Raw genomic sequence first — 17332 nt, 5'->3', positions numbered from 1 at the left:
TTTTTACTTGTCTTTTGAATTGAAGACGACTTTGCATTTCTGATATAATAAAAATAAAGACTACAAGAAGGAATTTTTATTTTTTATTTATATATAATTTTTGGCTACCTCCCTTGTAAGGGGGAAAAGCCTTGGTATATACATGTATGTATGTATTATAATTTTCAAACTTGAAATAATATTACACCAGTTTAATTAAAAAAATGAAATAAAGGAAGAAAGGAGTTGAATTAGTGTCAAAAAGAATGTAGGCAGTGTCCAAAGACCACTTATTTTCATCTTTGAACCATGCTTCTGGGTGGAGATGAGGTAGGTGATTGGTATGTGGGAGTGACACATTGGTGAAGTTCATAGTCTGTATTGGAGTGCATTCCAGTTGGATCCAATTCATAACATGGGTCTTAGGAAGATGTTAGAAAAATCTATCTAGAGTCGATAGAAATCACATGCAGACGGCCCAGATGGAGGTTTCAGACCATCATCTTGTGAGCTTCTCCAACCCAAAACTATTAACCACAGAGGTTGGACCTTATCACTTTCCCAATTGACTTGACTCCTGGCACTGCCAATTTGTGTATTTCCCAAATATATCTACTTCCATCCATTCTCATAACATGACCAAACCACCTCAGTCTAATCTGTTCTACTAATTTATACCCATCTGTATCCCAGTTCCTTTACAAATACCCTTGGTTTGTTATATTTGCCATTTCATTAATTTTCTCAGTTTTATTTTTATTGTTTTTCATACTCAGGTTATGTCACTTCACTGAACCTAAAATTTATTCAAAAGGGCTTTGATTTCTTTATGTTATGATTTTTCAGTTTACTCGTACTTTGAAGAATATCTTGCATAAGCTGCCAACAGCACATTTACAACAATTTGTTTCAAGAACATTCCTCTGTTTTCTTATTACAGTATTTATCACCCAGGATTGTACAATGCTTTTTTATCATCTATATGGATGATGCTAAGATGCATGAAAGGGAGTGGGTGGGGGATGGGGGCTGAGGGAATATGTGTGAAAAAATATTTTAACACAGCCCGAAGGGATTTCTCCCCACCTTCCATTTATCTCCATGAGGGGACTGAGGGGGGATTGCCAATTTAATGAAGTGGCCTTGCTGTGGATGTGCTGTGTGTTGCTGCACTGCTTCCAACCCAGGACAGTGGGTGAGATGTGGGGATGACCTGTCATCCAGGAGGAGCCAAGATATGAAGGGGGTGAATGGGAATGTATATGGGGATGGAATGGGTAGGAGTGGATTTTATGCCTTTGTTTTTTTGCTACCTTCCTTGTAAGGGGGAAAAAGCCTTTGCCATGAATGTATGTAATTGTGACTTCTTAAAATGCATTAAGCTCTAATCACAAAAAATATAGTCTGAACTATAAAAATGTAAAAACGTTTTAGTAGATTTTCTTTTAACTTAAAGTTTATGTTGTTGAATCACCCTCATTGCACCAATTCAAAGATAGAAGTCTCATGGAGATCATATTTATTGGGCCTTAAATCACCAGTAACCTATGACCAACTGCACACCTTGCACATGAGCCAGCCTGATTGTTATTTCATATTTACGGGGAGAGGGACTAGGCATCCTTCTCCCTGTAGCCCCAAGGGGCAATTACCTAAAATGAAAAGAAAAGGCATAAGGGGTGCTGGCGGGCCTCGGGCCAGCACCCTAAGGTTTGGGTCTTTTAATGTGCGTGGATGTGGTACAGATGAGAGTAAAAGGGAAGAGATAGGTAGTATGTTTGTGAGAAGAAAGTTGGATGTGTTGGCTTTGAGTGAAACTAAGTTGAAAGGGAAGGGTGAGTGTATGTTTGGGAGTGTAAGTGGGAGGTTATCAGGAGTGAAGAGAGGGCGAGGGAGGGAAGGGGTGGCTATTCTAGTAAGTGAGGAGATAGGTAAAGGGGTAGTGGAGTGGAAGGAGGTTTCCTCAAGGATAATGTGGATGAAGGTGAAACTGGGAAAGGAGATGTGGGTCTTTGTAAGTGCATATGGGCCGGGCAGTGAGAAGAGCATGGAAGAAAGGGAGGCCTTTTGGATAGATTTAAATGAGTGCATAGAGGGTTTAGGAAGAAATGTCAATGTAATAGTACTGGGAGACCTTAATGCTAGAGTGGGAAACGGTCCAATCGATGGAGTGGTTGGGAAGTGTGGAGTTCCAGGAAAGAATCGTAGTGGAGAGTTGATGGTGGAAATGTGTCTAGAAAGAGAGTTGATGATAGCAAATACAGTGTTTCGGAAGAAAGTCAAGCATAAGTACACATGGGAGAGGGTGGTGGAGGGAAGGGTGGTAGATAGAGCGCTAATGGATTATGTAGTGGTAAATAGGATTATGATAGGAAGAGTTAAGGATGTACATGTGCTAAGGGGAGAGGGTGGGGGAATATCAGATCATTTTTTGGTGGAAGGTAAGTTGAGAGTGGAGGGTAGATGGAGAAGGAGGAAAGGGACAAAAGGTAGGGAGGTTCTTAGAGTGAACTCCTTGAATGAAAAGGAAAAGGAGAAGGAGTACGAAAAGAAGCTGAAGGAGGAGTGGGAGGGAGTTAAGGATAGAGCAGAGATGGGTGTGGAGGAGGAATGGGGATGGTTCAAGGAGGGAGTCTTAAAGTGTGCAAGGATGGTGTGTGGAACAAGAAGGACAGGGGGAAATAGAAGAAAGGGTAGTGAATGGTGGGATGAGGAAACAAAGAAGGTTGTAGAAGAGAAGAAGCGAGCATTCACAGATTGGTTACAAAAGAGGACAGGGGAGTCATATGAGACGTACAAAGAAAAGAAAAGAGAAGTAAAGCAAAAGGTAAAGGAGGCAAAGAGGAGAGCAGATGTGAAATGGGGTAGGAGTATGACAGAAAACTTTGAAAGTAATAAAAAGATGTTTTGGAAAGAAATTAAGAGAGGAAGAGGAGGCGAATCAAGTAGGGAAGAAAAGGTAAAAGGTACAGATGGAGAGTTGATAATGGAAGAGACGGCAGTGAGGGGAAGATGGGCAGAATATTTTAGGGAGTTGCTGAATGTGAAGGAGGATAGGGAGGGAAAGATAGCTGCAGTGGGAAATACGAAGAAAATGAGAGTGATGAGTGAGGAGAATGGAGGAGAAATAAGGAAGGATGAGGTGAAGGCAGTTGTAAAGATGATGAAAGCAGGTAAGGCACCTGGTCTGGATGGATGTCATGCAGAATGTCTGAAAAAGGGAGGTTCAGTGATGGTGGACTGGTTGGTGAGATTATTTAATGTTTGCTGGAGAGAGGGTAGAGTACCGGAGGACTGGAGTAGTGCCTGTATAGTTCCTCTGTACAAGGGAAAAGGGGACAAGTGTGAATGTAGTAGTTTCAGAGGGATTAGCCTGTTGAGTGTAGTAGGGAAGGCTTATGGGAGAATCTTAATTGAGAGGATTAGGAGAGGAACAGAAGGAGTAATTGGTGAGGAACAGTGTGGATTTAGGACGGGTAGAGGTTGTGTAGATCAGATCTTTGTGGTAAGACAGATATGTGAGAAAGCTATAGGAAAGGGGAAGGATGTTTTTTGGGCTTTTATGGATCTGGAAAAGGCTTATGATAGGGTAGACAGAAAGGCACTGTGGGAGGTTATGCAGATTTATGGGATAGGAGGAAAGCTTTTGGGAGCTGTCAAGAGTTTTTATGTGAGTAGTAGAGCATGTGTTAGGATTGGAAATGGAGAGAGTGAGTGGTTTTGAAGTAAAGGTGGGACTTCGTCAAGGATGCGTTATGTCGCCCTGGCTGTTCAACTTATACATGGATGGGGTGGTGCGAGAGGTGAATGCTAGGGTAGTGAGTCAGGGATTGGAGATGGTTAAAGAAAATGGAGAAAAGTGGGAGGTGAGCCAGCTGTTGTTTGCAGACGACACTGCGCTTGTGGCAGGGTCAGAGGAGGGATTGAGGAAGCTGGTGGCAGAGTTTGGGAGAGTATGTGATAGAAGAAAGCTAAAGATAAATGTGGGTAAAAGTAAGGTGATGAGATGTACAAGGGGTGAAAGTGGCAGTAGACTGGAAGTGAACATTAAGGGAGAGCGACTGGAGGAAGTGGATAGTTTTAGATACTTGGGTGCAAGTGTAGCAGGAAAAGGTGGAGTGAAGGTGGAGGTAGAATGTAGATTGAGAGAAGCGAGTAAATGCCTTGGTGGTTTGAAGAGTGTAATGAGGAATAGACATTTGGGAATGGATGCGAAGAGGAGACTGTATGAAGGAGTGATTGTGCCAACAGCACTGTATGGGGCAGAAACGTGGAACATAAGAGAAGAAGAGAGAAGGAGTTTGAATGTGTTTGAGATGAGGTGTCTGAGAAGTATGGTGGGGGTTACTAGGCTAGATAGAGTGAGAAATGAGGAGGTGAGGAGGAGAACAGGGGTGAAAAAGGATTTGGGAGATAGGGTTGATGAAAGAATATTAGGATGGTTTGGACACATGGAAAGAATGAGTGAAGAAAGACTAGTAAAAGAGGTATGGAAGGCAGATGTGGAGGGAGTGAACATGAGGGGACGTCCTAGGATGAGGTGGATGGATGGGGTGAAGGGGGCTTTGGGGAAGAGGGGAATGTCTGTTGAGGAAGGAAGGGAGAGGACGGAAGACAGAGGTGAGTGGAGAATGGTTGTATATGGATGATGTTGTGACTGCATGAGGAGGAATGGGCGGGGGGGTGGGGGGTGGGGTAGTATGTGTGAGTAATTTTTGACGCAGCCCGAAGGGATTTCTCCCCGTCCTCTCCTTATATGCAAAGGGGGACGGAGAGGGGGGGTCGCCGATTAAATGAAGCGGCCTTGCTGTGGATGTACTGTGTCTTGCGACACTGCTTCTGACCCAGGGCGGTGGACAGGGTGCAGGGATGACCCGTCATCCAGGAGGTGCTCAGATGAGAGGAAGGGTGGGAGGGGTGTGGAGTGTATTTAGGGATGAAATGGGTGGGAGTGTTTTTATGCCTTTCCCTTTTTGGCTACCTCCCTTGGAAGGGGGAAAAAGCCTTGGTATATGTATGTATGTACCACATTTCTATACATCTGGCTGGTATGCCATCTTCAATACTGGCCTGCTCATCAGAGCTACATGTGCCTGAATGGTGCCCCTACTAGGTGAGAAAGCATATACCTGCTAGACCTTTGTTGAGGTAAAAGTATTGTACTCATAAAAGGTTTACATTTATCTTTGAAAATAGTCCTAATAATATTACTGAATCTGTGTATATGTATTGTAAGAATTAAGTTCATAATATCCTCTTTTTTGTAGTAAGTTATCTTTATTATTTTATTGTGATTGATGTATGAAGGAGTGATTGTGCCAACAGCACTGTATGGGGCAGAAACGTGGAACATAAGAGAAGAAGAGAGAAGGAGTTTGAATGTGTTTGAGATGAGGTGTCTGAGAAGTATGGTGGGGGTTACTAGGCTGGATAGAGTGAGAAATGAGGAGGTGAGGAGGAGAACAGGGGTGAAAAAGGAGCTGGGAGATAGGGTTGATGAAAGAATATTAGGATGGTTTGGACACATGGAAAGAATGAGTGAAGAAAGACTAGTAAAAGAGGTATGGAAGGCAGATGTGGAGGGAGTGAATATGAGGGGACATCCTAGGATGAGGTGGATGGATGGGGTGAAGGGGGCTTTGGGGAAGAGGGGAATGTCTGTTGAGGAAGGAAGGGAGAGGACGGAAGACAGAGGTGAGTGGAGAATGGTTGTATATGGATGATGTTGTGATTGCATGAGGAGGAATGGGTGGGGGGTGAGGTAGTATGTGTGAGCAAATTTTGACGCAGCCCGAAGGGATTTCTCCCCGTCCCCTCCTTATATGCAAGGGGGGACGGAGAGGGGGGGGTCGCCGATTAAATGAAGCGGCCTTGCTGTGGATGTGCTGTGTCTTGCGACACTGCTTCTGACCCAGGGCGGTGGGCAAGGTGCAGGGATGACCCGTCATCCAGGAGGTGCTCAGATGAGAGGGAGGGTGGGAGGGGTGTGGAGTGTATTTAGGGATGAAATGGGTGGGAGTGTTTTTATGCTTTTCCCTTTTTGGCTACCTCCCTTGTAAGGGGGAAAAAGCCTTGGTATATGTATATGTATGTATGTGATTGATGTAAGGTAGGTGTATGCTTAGACTTGGCCACCTCACTTATAAGGAGGGAAAAGTCTTTTGGTATATGTATATATCGGTGGAGCTCAGGAGGCTTAGAATGGATATATTGGCTCTGAGGTGATGAGACCAGGCAATGGTGAGATCAGTATTGAGGGTTACACTGGTTTGGCCAGATGGGGTCCACCTTGAGGAAGTAGCTGTATTTACTTAAATGAAGTATACAGCAAAGGAGCAATGCTCATTGGGTCCCATCCCCTATTCTCTAATTTACTAACATACCTAGACTCAAATTCATGTATGGTTCCAACTTAATTTATATCTTTGATTTCCAAATATCATGTATTGTTTGAGCTTGGGCTGTATCACTTTCTAAGATATTCCATACATACATCTATATGGAAAACTATTTCTTCACATCGTTTTGACAGTAGGCATATCTAGCCAACTACAGTATGCCATTGTAAAGGTTACTTCATTTGATGAACGAATAATGCTGATGAGGCTGAAGCATACCTTGGGCTTCATCTCTCTTATAGTAATATATATTTCTACCTAAGCACTTGAACTTGAAAAGATGTTCTATGCCTAGCTTGGCCAGTGTCCTTCACAGTAAAGACTTGCTGTTTTGGGCTGAGGACCATTTCAATGCAAATTATTTCAGGCCTTCTTACCAAGCCCCAAAGAAACTCTGCTCTAATTCTGTAACTCAGATGAATACAATCCAAACAGCTGGTGTTAGGATGGTGGCTACTGATCCACCAAGAGATAAAACCCCACCTCTTTGTGGGAGGGGAGGTTGTGTGATAGGGAGCATCACTGTAGAGCTGGCACCACCCGGAACCTCCCGCTGTCCGGGCAGGCGTGTTTACCGATAACATCACAGTTATCTCCACTTGTACATCTCCCCTGGGCCTACGCCAGTCCGGGAATATTCATCGCTGCAGGGATCCTACTCACTGCGCCATGTGTGATAGTGTCACTGCAAAGTTGACACTGCCCGAGAATCGAAACCGGGACCTCCCACACTCTGGGCAGGCGTGCTTACTGATTACACCACGGTCACCTCTAGTGACCACTCGTACAGAGGTCAAAGAGGTTGTAAGTTGAAGGATGGAAGAGGGATCAGCATCTGCAACATCAGCGTGGAGTTGCAGAAAGCCAGAAAAGGGTCTGGTCGTCTCAATCCAAAAGGAATAGAGGGATTGGTGGGGCTGCAACAACTACCGTGGTATTACACTGCTCAGTGGGCTAGACAAGGTGTTCGTTCACTTATCACTGGCACGATTTCGTCCACGTATGCTAAAGTTCCAGAAGTCTGAGTAGTCTGTATTCACGCCAGGTAAGTCAACAACTGATCAGATACTAGTGCTTCGTCTTCCTGTGGAACGTCGACGCGAGTATCAACAGGAGGTTCATGTAGCCAATGTTGATCTCAAAAAGGCGTTTGACTCGGTACATCGTTGGGTGCTCTGGGATCTGCGGATTCCTGCGGGGATTATTGATTTGACGTCTGAATTATACTCTGGGACAGTGTTGTAAAATACAGAGGAGTCTTGTACGATTAATTTCCTGTTAATCAAGAAGGGTGGCAAGTGGGTATCCTTGCCTCAACACTTTTCAACGCCTGCTTGGCCTGGAATTGGATAGTTGTCAACCAATGTCATTGCTGAGCATTCATTGGTAACATCAAGGTCACTGACCTAGTCTACCGTTGACGCTGTATTTTGCAGTCATTAGCGGTTCTAATAACCCTTCACTCACTGCGAAGAGATGCGAGACCGCTTGGTCTCCAGGTCTCCTGGACCAAGACCAGAGTCCAGGTGTTTGGGGACCCACTGGATTACATGGTTCAGTCTGTCCATGTATCCATATGGCGAGAGTATTGAGGTCTTGGAAAGTGCTACATACTTTGGTAGTGTAGTGCCTAATAGTGGTGGCTTATGTCAGGAAGTCCTTTGGGGCATTAGCATTGCCCATGATGGTATGGTCTCGGTGTTGTCAATATTCATATTAAAGGACAAAAATATTATCAAGTCACTCGTGCTCCTTGATATTTTGTACGGCTGTGAGAAATTGACACTGGATGCTGACTTGAAGAGACGTCTCGATGTCTTTGATACCAAATGCTTTTGGAAAATCGTATGGTATCACTGGAATGAATATGTATCACAAACAAATATGCCATAAAATTCTGTCTAATCACCTTACCATTATAATTTGTGAACGTCAACTCTATATGAATATATGGCATGTTTCCTTTAATGCTGATCCCACCCACAGGGTTGTCTCTACAAAAGACAATTTTCGTTGAGCGAGACGTCAGGAATGCCCACACAAATCAAGGCTAGGGCAGGTCGACGAACCGGCCTAAACCTGGTACGAGAAGGGTAGCTGCGTGAGAACTTGCTCGGAGAAATCGTGGGTTTGGTGACGGCGTGAGAAAAAAATAGATGCGCCTCTCGGGGTATACTGGATGATGAATGTTACTTCTTCAATCGTAACTGCAATACTAATATCTACGTATGAATTTACTGATCGACATATGACATTTAAATAGTAAATATTTTGGTTGAATTATGTTATTCTTTTCAACATTTCTCTGTATTACATATGTTTCTGATTCTGATGCCTCCTCAAGGCTAGTCTACGCTGGGTCTGTTTAATACATTTACTTTTCCGAATACTGTACTTTCCTTGTGTGAGTCACATTTTTCTTAAAGCACTACCTCTGCCTGTAATGATAATCTTGCCTAATTCAAATTTCTATATCTTGATATGTGCATTTCTTGTTTTTGTCTAATTACTTCTTACGAGTACATTATTCTATTTATCGTTTTATGTTTTCTACCGTCGCCACTGCTTCCCTTATGATATTCTTGAAATTGCAATTCAAGACTTCGATGTTATCCTCGTTATTTCTTACAACTTTAAAAAATCATAGGTAAGGCTAGGCAGGTCAAACACCACCAGAGGCGCCACCGTCGATGACGAGCACAATAGCGCGTCATTTTATGCGCACGCCATGCAAACGGCCAAATTTACATACCGCGGGAAATTTCATTCATTCAAATGTTATGCGAGTGTATTTACTACGATCGTAATAGATTTCAAACAATTACATCATCAGTTACATGTCGGTACATAAAAACATAAGATAAACATGGCGGCTTGCATTCAGCAGTAAATCGAAAATTGGTTTATGTTTCAGCGTAAAAAATGAGCTAAATAAATTCAGTGTTTTGGCAACTGACCAAAATAAACGAAAACTATTAGTCTCGCGAATTATTCTAATACCAAAATAAAGGCAGTGTGTTACGGTAGAGCTGAGAAATCGGTGGTACTAATTAGTTTTTTTCTATCGGGTCGGATTATCGGATAACAACATCAACATCCATCCCGCCATCTTATCTATCCCTGGTGGTATGGATCAAACTTCACTCTATTAAGTTTCTTACTATTATGTTATTAGTGTAATAGACTTATAGTTGAATTATTTGAACTATTTTCTTTAAAATGTGTGATTTTCATGTAATTTGATCAAAGAGAAGTTACGTTTTTATCCTCCGTAATATTACGGACCACAGCTACGATTCGTCCTGCCCGCTATCTATGATCACTGGTGGTATGGATCAAACTACACTATTAAGTTTGTTACTGTTGAGTTATTAGTGTAATAGATTGCATATAGTTGAATTATTCAAACTATTTCCTTTAAAATGTGTGATTTTCATGTAATTTGACGGTATTCGTAGCTGTGGTGGGTAATTTTGCAGAGGATAAAAACGTAATTCTTTGATCAAATTACATGGAAATCACACATCTTAAAGAAAATAGGTCAAGTAATGCAACCATAAGCTAAATTTTTTTATATAAAATTGTGCCTGTCAGTAAAAACCGTAATTGTTTACGTTTGATCGGCGATTAGTCGGACCGCACGTTTCGGCCCGATTTCCTGGGACAAAATAGGCCCGATTTAATTCCATTCAAAATACAATATCTCGAGAACTAGGACAGCTAGATGGATAATTCAAATTGCATTGTACTCATAGCGACTTTTTGCATCCCATGAGAACTACTTCAGCTCAAATATCAGGAATTCCATTTTCATGTTGACCTAGCTAGTAAGGCACACTGCCACGTATTTTTTGTTTGTCTTTTAATGCCATGTTATTTACTGTTAAAATGCGATATACATTACGATGTAACACTAACTCGTGTATTGGCTTATATTATAATTAAGGAGGCTTCCCTAAGATGAATAAAATTGCCAAGTGGCAGCCAGAATAGTAGACACAATGACATCTATGGTCTAATCGAGATATACTAACGGTAATATATACTAATATCATCTATTGGTTAGATATCAGTGCAAATAAATCACGTTTGGCAATCGTTAAAACACTAGTCTAGTAACAATTAAATAACTATTACTGTTTTTATTCAACAATGTAAATTATTCTGGGAACATTCAAGGGCTTTGCCCCGCGATTGCTTGACTTGTTATGGCGTAAGCACGCTTCATGGAAAACTAGCTAAATTGTAACCACATGGAATAAAAAAATAGCTATATCCTTTAATGTTCATGTTGTTTATTTGGTTTAATGTAATGATTATATTTCATTTTATGAAATAATTCTACCATATAATTAAAATTATGAAGATGTCTTTTAATTAAGCAAGTTTTCTCTTACATGCAGTTGCAATTTGGAACGATGAACTTGACACTAGATCAATTGGAGTGAAAAATATGTTTTCATTGAAACTGACACTGTTGTGACTTAGAAACATTCTATGGAATGGTTCTTATTACGAGTTTTGTTATGTAGCTGTGGTTTAGAAACACGGTGGCTCTGCCCGTTTTATAGTGGTAATGATATCGACATGAATCCTTTGGCTTGAAAAGTGACAGGTCCGGTGTCAGAAGGGAACAGAGCTGCACACTATCTGTATTGAGGCGAAAAGAAAATTCTTTGTGCAAATATTCTGCACTCATTATAACGCAAGAGAGACTTTTACATTGTAACGGTAAGTGATAACGAAGGTTTTATGTAAGTATTGTGATTAAGGTGTAACTAGGAATACGTTCATCGTCGAAAATTATCATGCTGGGGATAAACTACGCTTTTTCAATGTTGGCTGTTTTGGGTTACATAGTGACAATTTTCCTTTTGTACAGGTGTACAGTATGGTAAGGCTTAAACTTGTTCAGTCAACATAATGAAGTGATCATAATATTAGCATGAAAAACGTAACAGCCCTAGAAAATATTGGTTGAATATTATTATAATTATTGTTAAAACTTATGGTCTCTAAATACTTTTCTAATTTACCAGAATGTATTATATATATTATTGATTTTCTATAGTGGCATTTCCATCAGTTATTTTAGGAGAATTCACAATTTTTTTCCCACCATTATTGTGACCTTGTCCCTACTAGTCTTTGACTAAGTCTTACCGGACTAAGTCTTACCGGTGCCACCTCACTGGTTAGTGAAGCAGCTGATATAGGATTGCTGGGACAGGAAGCCTTTTTTGGCTCAATAGTGGTTCCAGTTTTGCCTTGAACATGTTTATGATTTTTATTGAAACTCCTCGATTGCTCTTTGTGCAAAGAAATATTTCCGTGTCAGTATGGGGATGGTGTGTGAAAATTTTGTTATGTCCTCTGGTGGGTCTAGGTCTGAACTCAAAGAAGCCTCAGGGGTTGAGACCTTCAGAACCCGATATTATCTTATATACCTCAATAAGGTCACCCTTTAGTCTTATAACTTCCAATGTAGCAAGATTGGTCCTTCACAATCTCTTACTGTATGACATATTAGATAAGCCCCCAGTCATTTTTGTCATTCTCATCTTGACTCTATCTAATTAGTCATTATTGCATTGATTGTATGGTCTCTAAGCTTGTACACAGTATTTTAAATGTGGACACACCAGTGATTTGTACAGTTTTGTCATATTCTTCTTGCCGTAATCAATGAATGTTCTGATGTTACTGACAGCCTAGTTAGCCTTCTTGACTGTATTGGCAATGTGGATACTTGGAGATAGAGATTTATGAATTGTTATGCTCAGGTCTTTTTCCCTGTCCATATTGAGAATTGATTCTCCACCTAATTCATATGTATGGTGTTCATTGTCATGTCAAGTGTGTAGCATTTACATTTTTGACATTATTTAACATGCACCAGTCTGATGACCACTTGTATAGCTTGTTCAGATCCTGTTGTTACTTTACTTGTTACCTGTTATTTGGGAGTTCTAGGCCCCGCTCCACCAGCATCGGTGCTTTGCAGGGCCTCCATTGATGTTATCAAACACTATAGTCACTTCTAATACACAAATCATCCATGTCATAACACTCGGTGAACAAATGTGTCTTCAAATTTTTCTTGAAAATGGCACAGTTTCTACTCAATTTGACATTCAGTGGTAGCTCATTAAAAAGTCTTGGCGCACATCTTTCAAACGCTCGAAAACCCATTACCAAATTACTTCTTGGCTCATTCAACCAATATTGTCCATCACTATGCCGAAGCCCCATAGTAGTATCCACTTGAAAATCGTTGAGAAGACTCCTTAGATATTCTGGTTTTCCATATTTCAAGGCTCGAAAAGTCAGAAGACATATCTTGAAAACTATCCGCGCCTTTATTGGAGTAGCTGCTTCTCCAAAAACTTTTGCGTCATCAGCAAAATTTAGTATATGAGTCACTAGGTTGCAGTAGTGTGAAGAGTATAGGTCCAAGGACTGATCCTTGTGGCACACCACTCTTGACATCTTCCATCTCTGATGTTTTACCCTTGTCTACCACTCTGTGTTTTTTTTTGTTTTTTTTTTCCCCCATACTTTCATTGACACTGAGACATCCTCCCAGACTCCATAGGCAGTTATCTTTCTGGCTAAACATTGGTGTGGATCTTTGTCAAATGCCTTCAAGAAATCTAGGTATATCTGTTGGGCTACCCTCATTAGTATATTTGGGTACCATGTCTAGATTTTTTTTTAGTGCACACCTACGCAATAAAGCAGCAGAAAATTAAATATTAATTTTGTAAATTATAATACAGCAGCGTAATATGCGTTTTTCTTGGTGGAAATCAATAACAGAAAATGTTGCTAAAAGTGAAACACTAACAGAGTTGCAGTGACTCCCTGAGACATCTTCGTTTTGATAGCTTTGGAGGTCAAAGACGACAACGACCCAATGACCTCTAGAATTACAGGTACCACATTACTAAATGTAGGTTAGGCTAGGTTTGAATAGACAAATTTATCATACTTTAATTTCTTTGACCTCTGCATCTGCCAAAACAAATATGGGGTATCAAGCAGTCACAGCAGCTACATTCGAGTATCACTTTTAACACCTTTTTCTGTTATTGATTTCTGCCAAGAAAAGCATATGTTGATGTAATAATTTACAAAATTTATATTTAATTTTCTATTGTTATATTGCATAGATGTGCACTTCTAAAAAATTTACTGAAATTTCAATAAATCTGTTAGACATGATTTAATTGGCATACAGCCATTTCGGCTTTCCTTAATCTGTGTATTGCTTGACTGTTGCAACTGCACTTGCTGGGGCACAACTTGACAGTTGAGATACTATTGCCAGCACTGCCAGGTGTGTGGCTTGGTAAATTATGAGATTTTCACCACTGATACTATCATTATGTAAGCAGTGTGTTTGATTAATATTGGCTTTGGCGGGGCAATATTCCATAAACTTCAACTAGTATTTAGCAATGTATGGTCAATCCTAACCCAACTTAGACAAAGGCATTGGAAAATTGCATAGTATTTTCCCATTTGTATTTAATTAATTGTAGCATACAGGAAACAAGCAGGGGGCGCAGTGCCAGTTTCAAAGGTACCAGAACTCTGGAAGGCCTGACAAAAGCCTGCTATCCCTATCATGTTTGTATATAGACCATTGTATATCACATGGTGATTATGTTTTTCATGTTTGCACTCTGTAATTATCATAAAATGAAAAAAAATTATCAAGCAATTAACAAAAAAAGAGCTACTTGATGAGTTGCCAGAATAGTGATCAGACAAGATCTGGCAACACTGCACCCCTGGAAAGGAGCAACACTGGAACAATACTCATGAGGTATTGTCTCCTACACTCCAATTTGTCATACTTGGCTTTAGATTCAGTGGTGTTAGTATTGTATTGATTGGAATAATCTCATCTCAGTTTACTTATGGTTGACTTTTTCCCGCCCTTTTTTATTGCAAATATTTGCAGTAGATTAATTCAACATTACCTATGACTTTTTTTTTCATCTAATCATATTTTGTTTAAATTATTATTATTCATTCATTTATATTTAAGGCTTCTAGTTAGGTTAATCTGTGATTTACAGACAGAGCGACTGGTGGTACTTGTATTGATTACATAAGATCAGTAATATCATAATCTGAAGCAGTGATACTCCTCTTCAGTTACTCCATTTTAATTATAGTCAGGATACATAAAATATTTCTGTTAATAAAACAAATCACAGGGTACAAACAAGATTGCAGTAATTTTATGATTAGGGATAAAAATAGGGAATTTATATAAATAAGGATATTCTGGTAACTATCAGATGCTTTTGATTGGTTGACAATAATCTGTGTGGTGAAGGATTTTTATTAACCCTGTTACTGCTAATGACAGTGTAACATAATTCTGGTTGTGAGATCAATCAATCCATTGCTCCAGATCTCTTTTTCTGGAGACCCACAGCTTCTGGGTACTCAGCAACAACCATCAGATTGTCCCATATATCACTCAAGGAAAAAATATATTTGTTGTCTGAGTATGGCTAGTATGGGGTAGTATAGAAGGTGTACTGTCTTTTGTTTGTCGATTGTATCTGACTTGAAACCCATAACCCCACACCAAGTGGCAGTATACCTTGGGCCCTCCCACATTTTTCACTAGGGGGAAAAAAAATTGTCTGTTGTATTAGTGTGGGTTTCTCACAGGAATGTACCCATAGTAAGGTGATGAGACTTACAAGGGTAGAGGATGGCAGTGAGTTGGAAGTAAGTCTAAAAGGAGAGAGGCTGGAGGAAGTGGACAGCTTTAGGTATTTGGGGTCACATGTGGCAGGAAAGGGAGGAGTGCAGGTGGAGATAAGTTGTAGATTGAGAAAAGCAAGTAAATGACTTATGGAATTAAAAAAAAATTATAAGAACTGGGTATCTGGGAATATATGCAAAGAGGAGATTGTATGAAGGGGTAACTTTGCCCATGGCATTATATGGGGCAGAAATCCGAATTTAAAAGAGGCAGAGAAGGAAATTGTAAATGTGTATGAGATGAAATGCTTGAGAAGTATGGTAGGGGTTACAAAGTTGGACAGAGTGAGAAATGAGGAGGAGAGTGGGAATGGAAAAAGAGATGGCAGATAGGGCTGATGAGTATTGGATGGTTTGGACACATGGAAAGAATGAGTGATTAAAGATAAGTAAATGAGGTGTGGAAGGCAGAGATGGAGGGAGTGAACTTGAGGTGACAACTGAGGATGAGATGGATGGATGATGTGAAGGGGGCTTTGAGCAAGGAAAGGAAAAGGCAGGAGATAGGGATGAGTGGAGAGTGACTGTGTAGAGGTGATACTTATGCAAGGAAGGGAGGGGTGGGGGATAGAGGTTAGGGGGTGCTTATGTGTGAATGATGTTTTGACACAGTCCGAAGGGATTTCTCCCAATCTTCTCTTTTTCTGCATGAGGGTATGGAGAGGGAGGATTGCCATTTAAGTGAAGCAGCATTGCTATGGATGTACTGAATCTTGCTACAGTGCTTCTGACCCTAAGCAGTGGATGGGATACAGGGATAACCTGTTATCCATGAGGAGCTAAGATGAGAGGGCAAAAGGGTGGTGGATGGGAGTGGAAAGGATGGGAATAAGTATGTGCCTTTGACTTGGCTACCTCCCTTATAAGGGGGGAAAAGCTCTTGGTATATAGATGAATTAGTGTGGGACTGTTTCTATGTCCCCCCAAAGTGGTTGGAGGAGGGGAGCATTTGCCAATTGTCATGTCAACTCGCTGCATATGAAAAGGCATAAGAAATTACTGTGTAGTAAATTTTATAGAGAGAAATTTTAGGCCCAGTCTACATACTGAATGTTTGCCCCTCAGGGCTGCACATATTGGTTTTGAAAATAGGCAGCTCCACTGTAGTTCATGTAGGAGGAATCATCTTGTATAGTGAAAGGATTGAACCCATGTTTAGTTGAAATGGTCACTGCTAATGATGCTGCAGCACCAGGTGTGCAATTTTGTTCACCTGGAGGAAAATGGTATGGAAATGTATCAAACTCATATTTAACCTTTTCAATATTATGACCAAAATTTATTTTGGTCATTGCCAGATGACTTTATGCAGCTTAGGGAAACACCCTGCATGACAAAAGAGGTACCGTAAAACCTTGTTGGTCAACCTTTTATTGCCTTGAATTTCACAAACTGAAAGTATGCAACCCCACAGCTGCTGGCAACACTTTTCAAGCCCTCCTATAAGTCTCAGTGGAAAGAAAGACTATTGGTTGTGTTGTATTAGTGTGGGGTTGTTTCTGTTTCACTGGGTTATAGTAGTAGAGGTAGAGCATTCATCATTTGTCAGCTCCCCTTGTGGAGGAAATACAGTCAAAACTGAGAGAAGGAGAAGGAAGGAAGGAGAGATGAAGGTGAGGGTGCTGACAAGCTTGAAAGTGGAAGCAGGACCACTACATGCATGTACCTGTAGTTCATCCCAACAACCCTTTCACAACTAATGATGACATAAACAACTGCCAGATAATTTTATTCAGATGAGGGAAACCCCCTGCCCCACAAAAAGATTGAATCTCACTCTTATGAACCCAGTTTTGCTAATGGAGATGCAACTTAATTCAGGTTGCCAGCAGGCACTCTCATTCAGTTGAGGGAAATTGGCTGTGCACCAAAAGAAACCCATCTGGGTTGTTGTTGCCAAGCAAAACCTCCTTCTCAACACGAAATTATAAATTCTTACTAGTATCCAATCCAACCAAACCTCCATATCCTAATCCTAATCTTAGCTGATCAAACATAACCTTACTAATCTGTGACATGTATTCAGAGGCTGCAAGGACCTTCCTGCCTTGCTGCAGGTCTGTAGTTGAGAGGGGCCACAATCGTGGAACTTACCTCTACCTTGCCATCCCATAGGTCTCTAGTAAAGTACTGTATAAAGTTTTGACTTTATAAGTTTTAGGCAG

At 40.7% G+C, this 17332-nt stretch overlaps 1 protein-coding gene across 5 annotated transcripts in view; it reads left to right on the top strand.

Annotated features, from left to right (window-relative positions):
* The first annotated feature begins 10775 nt into the window (after positions 1-10775).
* Positions 10776-17332, top strand: part of Tpst (tyrosylprotein sulfotransferase) — a 56573-nt gene continuing 50016 nt past the window's right edge. For all 5 annotated transcript variants that reach the window (XM_076178981.1, XM_076178978.1, XM_076178971.1 and 2 more), the window contains exon 1: positions 10776-11108. The gene's annotated coding sequence lies outside the window, so the exon portion shown is untranslated. The remainder of the gene's footprint in view (positions 11109-17332) is intronic.

This window comes from Oratosquilla oratoria, chromosome 42 (assembly GCF_046742065.1).
Source record: "Oratosquilla oratoria isolate Oo_2021 chromosome 42, ASM4674206v1, whole genome shotgun sequence".
Taxonomy (NCBI): Eukaryota; Metazoa; Arthropoda; class Malacostraca; order Stomatopoda; family Squillidae; genus Oratosquilla; species Oratosquilla oratoria.
The sequence above is the reverse complement of the archived record's forward strand: the minus strand, read 5'-3'. Positions and strand labels throughout refer to the sequence as shown.